Below are 16434 nucleotides of genomic sequence, written 5' to 3' on the forward strand. Positions count from 1 at the left end.
CAACTGAGCACAGCTGAGTGTGGTCCCCAAAACAAACAAGAATTCTCATGCCAAACTCCAGAGTGCTATCCATTGTGCCACAGAAACTGGAGGACAAACAAAAATTCATATTCTTTAATAAATCTTCTCTTTGTTTCTCTGACTCGTACTTGAATTCTTCCCGTGTGGATCAAACAAACTTGGCACCCAGATCAAAATCTAATAGTTATGATCCTGACCAGGACTTCCTGTATCACTCTGACTTACTTATAATTTAATTTAGTTTAGTTTAGTTTAGTTTAGTTTAGTTCAATTCATTTAGTTTGTTTGGGGGCACACCTGGCTGGCTCAGGGTTTAATGCTGGTGTTGCTCAGGGAACCATATGCAATGCCAGGGATCAAACTCAGGTCTGCAGCATGCAAGGCAAGCACCCTACCTGCTATATTGTTTCTTCAGCCCAGCATTTCTTTTTTTCTTCTACTTCTTCTTTTGGGTTGCGCAATCCTTGGGAGTTACTCCTGGCTCTGCCTTTAGGAATTATTCCTGGTGATGCTCAGGGGACTATATGGGGTGCCAAGAATCATAACCATATTTCTTAAAATAAGTTGAAATACACTAAACAAAGTATGGAGAGAGATATTTGTTAATTCAGTTCTACCAGTTTAGCAAATAATATGACAGAAGTGACAAAAGAAAAACCAGGTCAAGGTGGGGAGACTCCCTATAACACAGGCATTTCTGTACTTATGGAATTGGCCTCCTGCCTTAGACATACTATTTGTTGACCTGGATGCATTCTAAATTCTAACATTGGGATTGTTAGGGAAGCTCATCACTTAGGAACTATCAATAATTAGTTCTACTTTGATGACTTTCTCCTTTCTTAAGAGACTGCAGATTGGAAATTTCAAGTTTCCAATCCTGCTTTGGTCTTTCTGGTGAGAAGCACTGGTCCTGAAGCCCACCCAGAGTCGTTTCATTAAATCAAAAGATGCTTTTATCACACAGGAAATTACAGAGTTTAAGGGTCCCTGAGCGGGCAACAAGAAATCTTTTTTATTAGAAATTTTAAATAACTCATTACCATACTGGTTTTAAAATGCTGATAAGATAGCCCATAATCTTTCCGAACTCTCCTTTTTTTCATAATAGTTCACCTATAGTAGATATTGTTTTCAAGGGTAAATATCATAGAACAGACAAGAGATCCCAAACATAAACTTATGCATGCGTGGCTGACAAATTTTTGTTAGAGGTGCCAAGAAGCACATGAAGAAAAAATAATCTTTTCAATAAATAGTGCTGTAGAAACTTGATATCCACGCAGCAAAGATTTTTTAATATACATATATAAAAAATGGGGTCTCTATTTTATACCACTCAAAAAAATTAACTCTAAATGAATAAAAACTGTATAAGACCTGAAACGATAAAACATCTGAGAAAATAAAGAAAATATCCTAGCCCTGCTCTTGGCAATGATTTCTTGGATAAGCTACCATAAGCACAGGCAAGAGAAATTAAAATAAATAAAAATAAATGAATGGCATAATATTTATAAACTAAAAAGTTTCTACGCAACAAATTAATTGATAAATTGAAAAGATAACCTACAGAATTGGGAAGAAATACTTTCAAACAACATATCTAGTAAAGGGTTAGCATTCAAAACATATAAGAAACCCAAACAAGTGTATATTTAATTAAAAATGGGTAAAGGATCTGACTAAACATCTTTCAAAAAAAATCGAAATGGCCATTAAGTATTTGCAAAGATGCTCAGTACTAATCATCAGGGACATTAAAATCAAAATAACAATGAACTGTATCTTATACCTATTAGATCGTCTACTATCAAAAAAGACAAGAGACAGCTAATGTTTGTGAGAAATTGGAATAAGGGACTCCAATTAAACTGTTGGGGTCATGTAAATGGCACAGCCATTGTGGAAAGTAGTATGGCTAGAGTTCCAAAGACTGAAAAGTGGTCACATAATCTAGCACTCCCATTCCTAGGTACATGTCTGAAGAAATTGAGATAAATACCTCAGAGAGAGAGAGAGAGAGAGAGAGAGAGAGAGCACTCTACAATATGCTCACTGCAGCATTAGTCATACAACCAAGATATAAAAGTAACCTAAGAATTCTTTAAAGAATGAATGGTGTGTTTCACTAATAAAAATTAAAAAAAATAAATTATGAATAGATAATTTAGTCCTGTACTAAGTTTCTTCCCATATGGGGGAGTTTCCTTTTTCTTTTTCTTCTACTTTCTAATAAACTTTTGTACTTTTTTTTCTTGCTTTTAGGGTCACACCCAGAGATGCACAAGGGTTACTCCTGGCTTTGCACTCAGGAATTACGACTGGTGATGCTCAGGGGATCATATGCGATGCTGGGAATCGAACCCGGGTTGGCCACCTGCAAGGCAAACACCCTACCCACTGTACTATCACTCTAGCCCCCCCTATTTTCTTTTAAAAACAAGGATGAATGGATAAATAAATGTAGTATATAGACAATGAAAAAAACTATCACTCTAGCCCCCCCCCCCCCCCATTTTCTTTTAAAAACAAGGATGAATGGATAAATAAATGTAGTATATAGACAATGAAAAAAATTCTTTTTGGCTGGGAGGGGGCATACCTAGCAGTGTTTAGGGCTTATTCCTAGGTCTGTGCTTAGGGATTACTCCTGGTAGGGCTCTGGTGTAACATGGATTGAACTCTAGTTCACTCCATGCAAGGCAAGTTCCTAACCTATTCAACTATCTCTCCAGCTCCTCAACAGAAAGTTTAATTTGTGTTGGAGGTGGGGAAATAGGTGGTTAGGGCCCCACCGAGAAATCTCAGGGCTTACTTCTGGCTTTGTGCTCAGGGAAAACTGGCAGGGCTCAGGAGACCATGTGGGATGCCAGAAATTAAACCTGGGTTGATTGTGTGCAAGGCAAGTACACCTTACCCACTGTATACTATCTCTTAGACCCCGATGCAACAGAATATTGTTGACATTATAGAAATCCTGTCATTTCAGGTATAGATGGAACTTGAAGGCATTGTACTAAGATAAATCAAATGGGCTGGAGAGATGTCTCCACGGTTTGGACGACATGGTTTGCTTGCAAGACCCGGAGGGTCAGTCCCCTGAGTACATGGGAAATGAACTCCAAGCACTGAACCAGTAGTAGCCCTGAGCACCACTAGGTGTTGCCCCAAAGAAAACAAACAAAAAGATGAGTCAGACAGAAAGAAAAATGTAAGATCTTATGATCTACTTATATGTAGACTCTTCAAAAGCTGAACTCATGAAGAGAGTAGACTTGACCGTTGCCTAGGGCTGAGGATGGGTCAGTGGGGGGAGGATGGTTTGGGAGCTGTAGTTTATGGATGCAAACTTGCAGTAGATAAATAAGTTCTGAAGATCTAAAACACAGCAGAGTGATTATCACCAATGATAGTGTACTATAACCGTGAAAGTTGCTAAGAGGCTGGGTCTTAATTGTTCTTCCCACACACCAAAACAGCACCAAGATCATTATGTGACATGATAAAGGTTTTGGCTCATGCTCTGGCGATTATCATACTGCAGTTCATGAATGGATTACACCAACAGGTTGCACAGCTTGGGTTTACACAATGTAGGTTCATTAGAGCTCAATTAGAAAATTTAAAATAATGGGCAGTAAATAACAGTGGTTTCAGAATCAGATTGATGCTTGTGTTGATCTCAGGGAGGTAAGGGTGGCCCCCTGAGAGACACCCCCTCTCACCTATCCCTGGGAAGAGGCCCCGGGTGGGGCATGGGCCCAGGCAGGAGCAAGCAAGTAGAGAAACTTCCTTGTCTGAGTTTGACCTCACTGTGCCCAGGCTCAGCAAGACCGACTTCTGAAGAGCATGACTCTGTCTACCCATTCAGGAGCACTGATCCTTGTTCTAGGAAAGGAAGTGGGAGGGAGAAAAGGACTGTGCAAGCAAAGAGCCTCAGGTCTGGGCCTGAGGACAAACTCTCTAATTCACCCATCAGGCCCATGGCAGTAGTTGGGATATGGTAACACAGTGAAATGTGTGGTTCCTTTCCCCTGAAGTTCAAGCCAGTGGCAGTCCCAGCAGACACTTGGTTCTAGGAGGTAGCATGCCTTTGAGGAAGCCACTTGTGTCTTCATCTCCCTTTGTAATCTGTAAAGAAAACGTTTCTACTTCTCAGAGTCCCACAGGGATTTAGAGGAAGCGACTGCAAAGTGACTGAATTTCCAATACCTCCTCAATATAGACTCAGCTTGCCCTGGAGCGATAGCACAGCGGTAGGGCGTTCACCTTACAAGCGGCCAACATGGCCCATCCGAGTTCGATTCCTCCGCCCCTCTCAGAGAGCCCGGCAAGCTACCGAGAGTATTCGATATGCCAAACACAGTAACAACAAAGTCTCCAATGGAGACGTTACTGGGCCCGCTCGAGGCCTGTGTGACCAGGCAGTAGGACTATGGATCAGGGAGCAAAGCAGATCAAATCTCCACTCTCTGGATGTTATATCCTCGCCAGCAGGGTAGTCCATGAGTGCCAACCTGAGAGGGGGTTTGGATGCACGTGGAAAGGATGGAAGCCCAAAAAGGACAAGAGGAAGGAAGTGAGTGGGCGTGATTGGGTAGATCCTTTCGGTCTGACCACCCAGCTCTGGAGTGCCAACTGAACCTCCTACTTGTACTTCAGGGCCAGAGCATGAATGGTAACCTGATCTTTGCTGGCCCATCCCAGAGATCCAGCTCCAGGGCACATCTGCAGGGCCCACTCAGGTGAGTTGTCAGCGTTGGGCTGGGGGCTCAGCAGGTAAAGGGGTTTGGGGGCATCAGTCCCTCTTCTCTGGTCGTGAGGTGATATATGCAGGAGAGAAGGAGCATTCAGCACCTTGAGAGCAACCATGTACTTCCTTGAGAGCTGGTGGCATCAAACTGGGATGGATTCACATTTTATGGGAGCTGAAGCTTAGGAAGGTTGGGATGGGGGGGGCGTGGGGTGGGCAGGGAGCTTTTCCATAGTAAAATATGAAATCATAAACACAAGACTCGCACCCACATGGAGGTTTATTCAAAATGAAAACTGCACTGTACTGTAGCACTGTCCTCCCGTTGTTCATCAATTTGCTCGAGGGGGCCCAGTCACGTCTCCATTGTGAGATTTGTTGCTACTGTGTTTGGCATATCGAATACATCACAAGCTTTGCCGTGCGGACGAGATACTCTTGGTAGCTTGCCAGGCTATCCAAGAGGGGCAGAGGAATCGAACCCAGCTCAGCAGGGTCAGCTACTTGCAAGGCAAACGCCCTACCACTGTGCTATAACTCCAGCTCAAGTAGCACTGTAGCACTGATGATGAGAAATCACTCCAAATTTTAAATAATAAAAGTTAACAAATATCTTACCAGGGACCTGAAAAAAAAAGGTGAAGTAGTGGGGGCCTAGCTCAGACAGGGAGCACTTGCCTAACGTGTGTGGGTTCAATTGCCAGCACCATGTGGTCCCCTGAGCACCAGTGCATGTGGCCCTGGTGGTCCCTAATAAATGGTAGCATGGAGCACCATGAAACCCTGCCAAACTTTACCAGGGGTGGGACCATGGACCCCCAGCCCACAGGCCCCAGTTTCCCTCCCACTCCCCACCCCGACCTGCTTCTATTGTGGGCACTTTTTTTCTCTTTCTCTCTCTCTCTCTCTCTCTCTCTCTCTCTCTCTCTCCCTCTCTCCCTCTCTCTCTCTCTCCCTCCCTCTCTCTCTCTCTCCCTCTCTCCCTCTCCCCTCTCTCTCCCTCCACTACTTCTCTCCTTTTGGGCATTATGGTTTGCAATACAGAGACTGAAAGATCACCATGTATATCCCTTTACCTACTTTCAACACCCAGTTCTTGTCCAGACTGATCATTTCTAACTACTATTGTCATACTGATTCCTTCTCTATCTTAACTGCCCTTTGTCCCCCCTCCACACGCATACTTGTGGCAAGCTTCCAACCATTGATCAGTCCCCCTGGTCCCATTTCTACTATTTTTTGGGTATTAGTCTCATATCATGTTTTTTATATCCCACAAATGAGTGCAGTTATTCTATATCTGTCCCTCTTCTTCTGACCGTTTTCACTTACCTAGATACTCTCCATGTCCATCCATTTTTTAAAGATTTTATTTTATTTTTATAAAGTAGCTGGAGCGATAGCACAGTGGTAGGGTGTTTGCCTTGCACGCAGCTGACTCAACCGACCTGAGTTCGATTCCTCTGCCCCTCTCGGAGAGCCTGGCAAGCTACAGAGAGTATCTCGCCCACACTGCAAAGCCTGGCAAGCTACCCATGATGTATTTGATATGCCAAACACAGCAACAACAAATCTTACAATGGAGACATTACTGGGCCCGCTCGAGCGAATCGATGAAAAACGGGAGGACAGTGACAGTGACAGTTCACAATATTTGATTACATTTAATATTCAAATATCAATCCCATCACCATTACACTTTCCCACGACCATATTTTGAATGTTTCCATCCTGAACCCCAACCCCTGCCCCAAAGCAAAACCGAAATAATTTATTTTGTATTGTTTGTTATGAATAATCCACTGAAAATGATCCAAAAAAGTTTTCTTAGAGGAAAGTGTGTGAAGATTGTTGTATTTCACCCAGGAGATATATATATATATATATATATGTGTGTGTGTGTGTGTGTGTGTGTATATATATATATATATATTTGAGGTTCCACCTGAGTGTGTGGAGAGTGGCTGTGAACATGGTGGTGTTTGAGTTCTGGAGGTTTTTGGCTGCCGGGACTGGCTCTGTTGTGGGCGGGGAGGGGCTGCTGTCCCAGTTGCCCCAAATGAAACAGCCTGGTGTGGGGTCCAGTGGCATGGCTATGGCATCTCATTTTGTGCTCTCTTCTGAGATGTCCATTTATTTATAAACAAATATCATGACTTCATTTTCCTAGCAACTGTATAGTATTCTACCATGTAAATGTACCATGGTTTCTTTATCCAGTCGTCTGTTCTCAGGCACTAGACTTGTTTCCAGATTCTGGTTATTGTGAACAGTGTTGCAGTGAACATAGAAGTGCTGTGTGATTTTTGCCCCCCAGGGAATATTCTCAAAAATGGTATTGCTGGATCATATGGAAATTCAATTTCTAGTTTTTTGAGAAATGCCCATATTGTTTTCCAACATTCTCACCAACAATGAATAAAAGTCCCTTACTCCCTGAATCCACATCAGCATAGGCTGTTCTTGTTCCTTTTGATGTGGGCCAGACTCTATGGTGTGAGGTGATATTTCATTGTTATTTTGATTTGCATCTCTCTGATGATTAGTGATGTAGAGCATTTTTTCACGCGCCTTTTGGTCGTTTGTATTTATTCATTGAGAAAATTTCTATTCATTTCTTCCCATTTTTGATGGGGTTGAATTTTTTCTTGTAAAGTTCTACCAGTGCCTTATATATCTGATATTAACCAGATGGGTATTGGGTAAATAATTTTTCCCATTCTGTGAGCTGTCTTTATATCTCGGTCACCATTCTTATGAAGTAAAGAAGATCTCCAATATTTTACTTGCTATTGATACATTTCTAAATTTTCTTTCAATTTCACAGCTTTTATTTGGCACAATCATGTGACCTTTTACACTATGGTTAGATTCAAGAAAATTTGTATTCAGTTTTTTTGCCATACAATAACTAGTGGCTTTGGGATCAGAGAGATGCTACAGCAGATAGTTCACATGCCTCTCACATAGCCAAGCTGGATTTGATCCTTGGTGCCGCCTATGGTACCCTGTGCACAGCAGGAGTGATTCCTGAGCATAGAGCCAGGAGTAAGCTCTGAACACTTCTGGGTGTGGCAACCCCCCCAAAATCCAAAATAAAAAATCTAGAAGTTTTGTCCCCTGCCCCAGCTGTGCTCAGGGGTCACTCCTGGCTCTGCACTCAGGAATTACTCCTGATGTGACATGTGTGATTTTGGGGATCAAACCCAGGTTGGCCACATGCAAGGCAAACAGACTTTCCGCTTCCCGCTATACTATCTTTCTAGCTCAACCCTAGAAATTTTGGAAAATATATTCCCAGGCTAATGTTGACTTCACTCTCTCCAGTACCTCCTATCTAGGGGAAGGGTGCAAGCATAGTATAAAAGGTCAGAGAGATAGTACAGAGGCTAAGGCTTGCATGAGGCTGTAGCCTTGACAATGATTCTAATCCTGGCACTTCAGAGGTCCTCAGAGAACTGCTAGTCGAGACCAGGTGTCCTTCCCACCTGAGTAGCTTTGCATTTAAACTGATTGTGGTTAAAAGACTTCACTGCTTGAATTAACAAAAACACAGCATGATCCAGTAAGACCACTGCTAGGTCTTAGAAAGAGTTCCAGCAAGTGAAGGGCTAAAGTGAAGCTTCCATTGGCCGCATCTTCAAGGAGCATCTGAGACTCCGAGAAAGTGATGCAGAAGCTGAAACACACTTAGTTGGTACTCAGTAAATTATTAGCTGGTATTTGTGATTGATCCACTCAATTCTTAGATAGCAGGGATCCTGGATTCTCTTCTAGACCAAAGGATGAATGAACTAAAATATAGCACATGCCCAGAAAGTTCTCTGCTGCTGCTGCTGCTGCTGTTGATGATGATGATGCTACACCCAGAAATGCTCAGGGTTTATTCCTGGCCCTGCACTCAGGGATCACTCCTGTTGTTCAGGAGACCTTATGGGGCACCAGGGATTGAATCTGGGTCAGACCATACAAGTCAAGTGCCCTGGCCCCAGGAACTTCTTTTAAAACAAGTTACCTACATCAGAATTCCCTCCTACATCCCAGCTGCAAGCACCTTATATAGGGCTTGAGAGATAGTACAGGGGTTAAGGCACTTGCCCCATGTACAGCCAACCTGCATTTGATCCCCAGCCCCATAGTGCCCTGAGTCTCGCCAGGAGTGATTCCTAAGCACAGAACCAGGAGTAATCACTGAGCCCCCAAAAATAAAAATAAAAATATTTTTAGTATGGCAAAAAATAAAATAAAAAATATCAAACAAAAGCAAAGCACCTTATTTATGGTCTTTGGCCACCCACGCAAAGAGGTGATGACTGGTAACTGTCTATGTCTCTGTGTAGTGTTAATTGACATCAGCACAGATTTTCTTATTTTTATTTTTTAAAAATTTTTATTAGTGAAACACCATGAGGTACAGTTGTAGACTTACAAATTTTTGTGCTTGGATTTCAGTTATACAATGATCGAGTACCCATCCCTCCACCAGAAGCACAGATTTTAAATCAGGGCTTTGTTGGGCTTCAATGTGCATCTTCCTTTTCAGTCTCTGGCTAAGGAAGTGCCTGGCCTGCCAGCTGTTCTTGGTAAGGGCATCAGTTTCCATGTCTTGTAGTTAATTGTTTACCTGCATGTCTCTCTTACAGAAAGCAAGGACGGGGGTCTGTCTTATTTATATATGTAAACATGCAGCCCAGCACACAGAAGGCCCTTTTTGATCCATGTTGTGAGAGGAATACATAATAGCCCATCCAGGAATGAATGAAAGGAAGAAAGCCATTCTCCAGTTTCTTTTTTTAATCTCAAGTTCCCAAGAATAGGTAAGTCAATACTTTTTTTTTTTTCAATTTGGGCAGTAATGTAATGCTTGACCCCAATCAAGTTAAGAATCCTTCTTTTTTTTTTCTAGGTCATTTATAGAAATAATCTATTTTACATACATATTTTTCATCCACTGAAGAGAAAGCATTCACACAATAAAGAAGAAATAGCAGACAATATGCAGTTTTCATTCTACTTACTCTGCACTGAGATATGGAACAGATTCCCTTTCTTATTTTGGAGGACAAGAGAGTTTCTTGTCTAGAATCACTGTTCTCTTTGTCAATAAATAAAAGGTCCTTGTCTTTGCAAGGATTTCACATGATGTACTAAAAAAATGTTTCATAGATGTGTAAAGTTCTCCCTAGCAAGTGTGCTTACTCAGTTTGCCCAAACGGCTTAATTACAGAGATTTCAGAGGGTGGTTTTAGCATGCCAGCTGCTTTTTTCATTCTTGAGTTTCCTTTCTAGTTTTCACAGATCCAAAACCAACAGAAGCAATAATAGACCAACCACAAAACTCCACATATTATTATATATAACTTTTATATATTATAAACATTTGTATTACATATGTATAATTCATATATTTTTCTGATTTGAGGCCACAGCCAAACGTGCTAAGGGTGTGCTCCTGGCTCTGTGCTCTGAGATCACTCCTGGCAATGCTTCTCCAAGGGGTACTAGTAGATCTAACCCAAGTTGGCTGTGTACAAGACAAACACCCTTCCTACTGTACTACTTCTCTAGCTCCACCCAAATGATTTTTTTAATGATGGCTAAAAATCGGAAGCTTATTTCCAAATGATGAATCATATCTGACACTAAACTAAATTAATTGCAGAGAAAATATTTTATCTTGTCATTTATTCCACCAATAATGCTCAATAAAAGCAAGTTAAATCCTTCCTAAGATTTTATGGGGTTTTCTAATAAACCCTGGATTAAGATAAAAAGCTTCCATAACACCACAGATTTTCAAAGGAATAAAACAGTCAAATACTTTCATAAAAAAATTAACTCGAGGGCCTGGGAGATAGCTCAGCAGGTTGAAACATATACTTTGCATGCAGGAGGTCTGGGTTTAATCCCCAGCTCTTCGTGATACTCTGAGTACAGCCAAGAGTGACACCCTCTTCCCCACCTCCCCCCACCCCCATCAGCCTGAACACAGCTGAGTGTGGCTCAAAACTATAAGTGAATAACATCTAAACAAATCCTGAAAACTAGTAAATAAAGATTATTCTGGATATCTGAAAATTATCTCTAATCATCAAATATTGATAAAAGGCAAAAGGGACCTTTTATTGACTAAAAAACCCAGGCTAAATGATACAGAGAAGATTAGCATGGCCCCTGCGCAAGGATGACACGAAAATTTGTGAAGCGTTCCATATTTTTTTGTAACTATCTCACGGTGATTCAATAAAATTAAAAAAAAAAACTCACAAAACAAAAAACCCAAGCCAGACCCATAGTTTAGTGGGTAACATAGTACCATGGGCAAGACATGCAGCCAGCCCCAGTATATCCCATATGAATCCCACAAGAAGTGATCCCTGCGCAGAGCCACGAGTAAGCCCTGAGCACCGAGTCTGACCCAAAGACAAAACAACAACATAAAGAAAGAATATCAGTGACCAGTAAATAGAATTGTTTAGATGAGCTCATATAAAACAGTAGTGTTATTTCGCATAGCTATAGATGACAGTGTTTAATTAATTGCCCTACTGCTCAGGACTATTTTGAATGATATGGAGAATTTTTGACTCTCAACTGTTTTTCTACACATTGTTTCAATATATTTGTGAAAATCAGACAAAATCCCCAAATAGTCTCATTTGGGGATTCTGCTAAAGTAAGTTAGCTTTTATCACTCTTTAACACCTTTGTTTGAAAGGCATCTAGACTACACTAGATAGTAAGGCAGGAGCTCTGGTGGGTGGGTGGGATGTAGGTCACAAGAACGGTGACCTAAATTTGAACATAGTATGGTCTGAAAGGGAACTGGGCCGGCCAAAGACTAGTGCGGTGGGTAAGGCACTTTCCTCATATGCAGGCAACCCCAATTCCATTTCCAGCACCACATATGGTTCCCTGAGTCTCTCCAGGAGTGTCCCCCAGAGAACAAAGGCCGGGAGTAAGGTCTGCGCACTCCTGGGTGTGGCACACAAACACAAAAAAGAAGTTAAGGAAGGAAAGAAGGGAGGGGGAGAAAGAAAGACAGAAAGAAGGAAAGAAGGAAGGAAGGAAGGAAGGAAGGAAGGAAGGAAGGAAGGGAGGGAAAGAAAGAGAGAAAGAAAGAAAGAAAGAAAGAAAGAGAGAGAGAAAGAAAGAAAGAGAAAGAAAAAGAGAGAGAAGGAAAGAGAGAAGGAAAGAGAAATATAGAAAGAGAAAGAAGAAAGAAAGAAAGAAAGAAAGAAAGAAAGAAAGAAGAAAGAAAGAAGAAAGAAAGAAAGAAAGAAAGAAAGAAAGAAGAAAGAAAGGAAAGAAAGAAAGAAACTTAGAAAGAAAGGAAAGAAAGAAAGAAAGAAAGAAACTTAGAAAGAAACTTAGAAAGAAAGAAAGAGCAAGAGAGAAGTGGGGGAGCGTGGGAGAACACAACTGTCACAACTGAACTGGCCAGCCACTTATATTTAAGGTAATGAAAAATGACTCAAAGAAAGAAAGAAAAAGAGAGAGAGAGAGAGGAAAAGAGAGAGAAAGAGAGAGAAAGAAACAAAGCAAGGGAGAGAGAGAGAAGTGGGGGAGTGTGGAGGAACACAACTGTCTCAGGGACAGGTCTCATTCCCAGGGGAACTGATGGACTGATGGAATGAGATGGCACCCTGGAAGCCATGGTCCCATCTTTGAGGATTTCTGAAGATGGACAACAACATTTTTGTCCAGGTAGAATCCTATAGTCTAGGTCAAGCCCTCTGGCTCTGCATTTGTTTGATCTTAAACTAGGTACATTATTTGCTGGTGCAAGTCTGCCCCATTAAAATGAACTTTCCCAGGGCAGGGGACTTCCGTTCACAGCCCTGGAAGAGGATTTAGTGGGTGTAGGTGCTCAATTGAATGAGTGAATGAAGTATTTAACTTCTCCAATCTTGTTTGTAAAAAGGGTAATAACAGCACATTCGGATGTGTGTGGTAAATCCTGCCCAAATGTAGGGGGTTGGGGGGAGGGGTTACCTGTCTAAGAGGTTCTTTATGTTCTTCCTGTTCAGGGAGAACAGAGATTCTGGCTGTGCAGCTGCTGACAGAGTAGGGGGTGGTAGATAAAACACTGCAGGTGGATCCTGTTATTACCTGTTAAATGGTGTTTACTTGGAGCGATAGCACAGCGGTAGGGCGTTCGCCTTACAAGCAGCCAACATGGCCGACCCGAGTTCGATTCCTCCGCCCCTCTCGGAGAGCCCGGCAAGCTACCGAGAGTATTCGATATGCCAGACACAGTAACAACAAAGTCTCCAATGGAGACGTTACTGGGCCCGCTCGAGCAAATCGACGATCAATGGGAGGGCCTTTACCTTTACCTTTTACCTACTTGGAAATTCACTCTGTTCCTTTAAGAGAGCATGGTCATACTTATGACCTTACACTCTATTTTTCTTTTGAGCTGGCCAGCTACTATTTAAGGGAATATTTAAGGGAATAGGCTGAGATTGTTTCGGCCCCAAGACCTCTAATCATTCGCTTTACCGGATAAAACTGCGTGGGTGGTCATGCGGGAGCGCCAGCTGTCCTGAGGGAAACTTCGGAGGGAACCAGCTACTAGATGGTTCGATTAGTCTTTCGCCCCTATACCCAGGTCGGACAACCAATTTGCACGTCAGGACTGCTACGGACCTCCACCAGAGTTTCCTCTGGCTTCGCCCTGCCCAGCATAGTTCACCATCTTTCAGGTCCTAAGGACTGGAGCGATAGCACAGCGGTAGGGCGTTTGCCTTGCACGCAGCCAACATGGCCGACCCGAGTTCGATTCCTCCGCCCCTCTCGGAGAGCCCGGCAAGCTACCGAGACTGTCTCGAGAGCCTGGCAAGCTCCCTGTGACGTATTTGATACGCCAGACACAGTAACAACAAAGTCTCCAATGGAGACATTACTGGGCCCTCTTGAGCAAATCAATGATCAATGGGAGGGCCTTTTATTTAAGGGAATGAAAAATGACTCAAATAAAATGTGATTGGGGAAGGAAGAGGGACAGAGGAAAAATTTTTCAGTTGCATTGTGTGGCTCTCCTTACAGATGCTTGGGTGAGAAATATTTTTAAACTTCACTATGCTCAGTTATAAAATAAGTGTAGAGATACTTCTATTTTTCCTACAGGTGGCTGTGTTCAGTTGAAAAACAAATAATGGAAAATATGTTTGAAAAAGCTAAACTAAATCAAACTAAATCTCCAACACAGTGTGAGGGCTTATATGAAGAACCTTCAATAACATTGTCACTGTCACTGTCCTCCCGTTGTTCATTGATTTGCTTGAGCTGGCCCAGTAGCATTGCAGGCCCAGTAACATTGAGACTTGTTACTGTGTTTGGCATATAGAATGCATCACAGGGAGCTTGCCAGGCTTTGCCGTACAGGTGAGATGCTCTCAGTAGCTTGCCATACTCCCCAAAAGGGGCGGAGGAATCGAACTTGGGTCCACCCTGTGGGCCATGAAAATAAAGAGGCATGTTTTATTTCTGAATGAAAATATTTGTTATAAAAAATAAAGCTGCCCAACTTATTTTATGTGTCTTTTATTTATAAATTTAATGCAAAGTTTCCAAAACATTTTTTGTTTGTTTATTTTGGGGCCACACCTGGCAGTGCTCGGGGTTTACTCTTGGCTCTGTGCTCAGGGGTCATTCCGGCTTGGAAGACTTTATGTAGTACTGGGGATCGAACCCATGTCAACTGTATATAAGGCAAGTGCTCTACCCTCTGTACTCCCTGTCTGGTCCCAATATGTACTTATTCAAAATAATCCGTTTTTGTTTGTTTGTTTGGGTTTTTTTCTTTATATATATATTTTATTTTCATAAAAGTAGTCCACTTTCTCCACTACCCAGATGTCGCCATGCTCCAGGTCGCTTTCTGGATGCTCGGGCCGAGACTCACGCATGAGTGAAGCGCCACGGAACCAGGTAAGTGGAACTCTGTGACCTTGGACTCCAGGCTCAACAGGACCCGGGAACACAGATCCTCTGCCTGCTCCCACCAATCTCCGGCGATCCAGAGATTATGCCCAGAAGCCCTACCCTACAAGTACCAGGTAAATACCTCATCCACAGACCTCCACTACCTCCACTACCTCCACTTCCCAGCCACCGCCATGCTCCAGGCCGCTTTCCAGACCGCACATCATAACGCACTTAATACCCATCTTCCAAGATTACTGCACCATATTTGATGAGGTTCAAATATAGTTTGAACTATGGGAACACCTGCAAGGACAATTAGAGGCTGTCCTAAAAGCCTTTATCCCTCTCGGAGAGCCTGGCAAGCTATGGAGAGTATCCCGCCTGCATGGCAGAGCCTGGTAAGCTATCTGTGGCGTATTCAATATGCCCAAACCAGTAAAAACAATGAGTCTCATTCCCCTGACCCTGAAAGAGCCACCAATATGACAGCATTAAGAAGGATAAGGAAGGAGAGGCTGATAAAATCTCAAGGCAGAACTAGGCTGCCAAAACGAAGCCTAGTTCAAAAAATGACTGTCTGTACTTTGAGTGTACGTATGCTAGCATCTGATGCATCCATCGAGGACCTGATGGTGCAAGTGCAAAAGATCAAGTATGACATCATTGGTCTGACTGAGATGAGAAGGCATCAACCACATCACGCCGTTTTCGGCACTGGAGAAGAACTGTTCCTCAGAACATGCAACAAAAGAGGCATCAGTAGTGTCGGTGTCCCTATCAACACGAACTTGGCCATGAACATTGATTCATTCAAATGCCTAACAACCCAAATTGAATGATTACACTTGAATAGATGTGACTCACTGCCAGCAGTTTCTGTTTTTGTTGTCTAAGCACCAAAATCCAATTATGATGAAGGAGAAATTGAGAAGCTCTACATGTAGCTGGAGAAGTTCTATAAAGCAGACCACACCTTCTACAAGATCATTGTTGGCGATTTTAATGCCAAGACAGGACCGAGAAGATTGGCTGAAGAACTCTACATTGGGACCCATGGCCTAATGGAATGAACAGGGTGAGAGACTATCTGAGTTCATCATGTCTACCAAGACCATCTATGGTAACTCACAGTTCCAGAAGGCCGAATCTAAACGTTGAACATGGGAGTCTCCAGTGGACAGTTCCACAATGAAATTGACCACCTTATACTCAACCGATGGTTTTGCCTGACCAATGTTGCTATTGTCCAAAATTCCAAATGGGATCAGACCACTATCTCCTTCATGCAAAATTCTACTTCATGGAGCGAGGAGAAAGGGCTGCAAAGTTTAAGAAGAGAACTCCCAGAATGACCACCAACTGGGAGCTCTTTGGCACTATTGTGGCAATATGGTAAGATGCCTTTATTGATAACATTGATGAAGGATACGATTGACTGGTTCAGCACCTCCATGATTGTGCAAGGAACGCCGAGAGAGAAATAGCCCAAAAAAGACACCTGTCTTCGAAAATTCTTGAGCTCATTTGCCAATGTGGCTTGGCGCAAGCCTCAGGCAACTGCAAGCAAAAGTCCAAGCTCACAAAGCAGTGCAGAGATGCAATAAAGGAAGACCTCAAAGAGAGAAGAGCAACAGTGCTGGCAGATGGGGCAGAAGCTGGGAAAAGCATTCACAACACCTGCCTGTTGTTCGCCACCTACAAGATCAAGATGATTGCCCTCCAAC

The 16434-nt window shown here is 42.6% G+C and overlaps 1 pseudogene; it reads left to right on the top strand.

Moving 5' to 3' along the window:
* Positions 1-10897: 10897 nt before the first annotated feature.
* On the top strand, positions 10898-10996 carry LOC130039021 (uncharacterized; annotated as a pseudogene).
* The last annotated feature ends 5438 nt before the right edge of the window (positions 10997-16434 follow it).

This window comes from Sorex fumeus, unplaced genomic scaffold (assembly GCF_029834395.1).
Source record: "Sorex fumeus unplaced genomic scaffold, SorFum_2.1 ptg000081l, whole genome shotgun sequence".
Taxonomy (NCBI): Eukaryota; Metazoa; Chordata; class Mammalia; order Eulipotyphla; family Soricidae; genus Sorex; species Sorex fumeus.